Genomic DNA, 2,243 nt, shown 5'->3' on the forward strand with positions numbered 1-2,243 from the left:
TTAGGCTAAATTTTGCCAGGACAGTTGTTTTAGAGGGGATGCAGATGTGGCAGGAGAAAGCAATACAACTAGAAAAATAAACCACCCCTTTTGCTGTGTACCTATTGCACTCAGGGAACTGATTTAAGCTATCAGCAACAAAAAAATAACAGTACGCCACAATACAATCCACTAAGTGCATTTCCTGATATCGCACTATCTGCATTAATTTATTTGCAGGGAAGCTCCAAGATACTGAAACAACAATCAGCAGGTAGTCAGTCAAAAGCCAGCCTAAAATTGTCCTTGTGAAACACATACAGTTTTTTCCTTGAAAAACAAACTCGGAAATTAGCTAGATCAGCTCATGGAACACCAGTGTTAGGTTTCTGCGGGTCAGATTCCCTCCCCCTGTTACTCATTGCCACGTAAGGAGGATCACAAGCACTGGCATCCCCCTGAGACCCACCATGCAGCAGAGGCATGCAGGAGCCCTTATTGCCATGGAGAGAGCCAACAAAAAACAAAACGGGAGCAGGACATGCAGCTTTGGTGGCCCTAGTCGCCAGACAGCCCAAAACAATCACTCAGGAAAAGCAAAGTCCCCCAGTCCCCGACCAGGGCTATTTAGTCTGACCTGGGGCGGGGAGGGGGAAGGCTGTTCTTAGTATATTGTCATGCTCCAAGCAACAAAAAGAGGAAGACAGTTAGGTGGGGAGGGGCACTGCCTGAGCTCTTGATAAACAGGTACACCATCTTTGGTGTGCACAGGTCGCTTCTTCCCTTGCAGATGTCACTGGTGCAAACACAGATCACTGCATTCTGCACACCAGAGCCATGCAAACAAACAAACAAACAAAAAGTGTCATTTACCAGCTGGGAGCCAAGCAGCCCTCAGGGCTGATCCCAGTACTGACACTGGCTCTCTGACCTTTGGCAAATCAACTCACCTCTCTCCACATCTCTGGCAATCACACTTAATATGTGCATTTCCCATGTGGGAGCAGTGTGAAGCGTCTATTGTGCTGAAAACAAGATTGAAGAGAAGGCTTTAAGTTTCCATTCCTAATTTCCATGCTCTGTTTTTCCTCAAGGACTGAAGAAACCCCTTTCAAGTATATTAAGGAAAACTGGAATCAGTAGGTTTTAAAAGCATACGTCTATGAAAGTAAACAGAATCACTAAGTCAGAGCTGCAGAAGAGCATGATCATCACCAAACCAAACTCAAAAACCTCACAAAACAAACCATGCTGCACTACAGCTGCTCTCCGGCCCAAGTGCTCCTTGCCTGGCAGCTCAGGTCCTTGCCTGGCAGCTCAGGCCAAACACTCGTGCCTGAAGGAGATGTGCTGGGTATGGTTTAGGCCTATAGCACTCATTAAAAACACATTAATAGTAATGTTCACTTAGAGACACTGCTGGAGCTCATCTCACCTGACCACATAACAGACACCAATAGCAACATGTCCTATATTCCTGAAGGATTTTAATACGGCAGGTCTCGAGAACTGCTTCAGTGGGAGATTGCCAAGTTGAAAATGCAAAGGCCAGCAAGGCTCTGGTTCTGTGTGTCAGTTTTACAGCCCATGACTTCCAGTATCCCCTTCCTGACTCTGATTTGAGCTACAAATACCTACTGGCCATCTTTCAAAAAGACATCCAGACACATAAATAGCAGCTCTACCAAAAACATCGCTCCTTCTCTCTGTACTCATTAGAGAGATATACTGTATCTCAGAACAAAGGCGAAACAGTCTTGTAACAAACTAAGCCCAAGCCACGTAAATACTGAACACCCAGCAAAGCTCAATGATGCATTTTGCATGGCCTGTACATGCTTGAGATCACCACTGGCCTAAGGCCCCCCGTGCTGTTGGCACCAACAAAAAGAGCTGGCCGCGGGGTCTCTTACGCAGCATGACTCGATCCCGCTGAAGTTCCCCATGCGCTCCACTGAAGGGGGCTGCAGCCCGAAAGGGGGCCCCTGAAAGCAGGCTGCCTTCTGCTCCTTGCGCTTGGCTCCTGCCTAGGCTTCTGGGAGAGGAAAGCCGAACGACCTGTAGAAACTTTGGTGGGCACAGTAGTCTGCCTCAGGGGCCTGATCCGGCCCGATGCCCGAATCCCCCCCGAGACGAGCCACTTACGCACGGAGAGAGCACAAAATGCCAAAGTTACTCCGTAAAGAGACACACCAGCGCGACCTGTTGCAGGCAGGCAGACACCGGCACCCGCCGCACCTAGTCCCGCGGCTTTGCCCCCCAAA

The sequence above is a fragment of the Pygoscelis adeliae genome, unplaced genomic scaffold (assembly GCF_000699105.1).
Source record: "Pygoscelis adeliae isolate BGI_AS28 unplaced genomic scaffold, ASM69910v1 Scaffold317, whole genome shotgun sequence".
Classification (NCBI taxonomy): Eukaryota; Metazoa; Chordata; class Aves; order Sphenisciformes; family Spheniscidae; genus Pygoscelis; species Pygoscelis adeliae.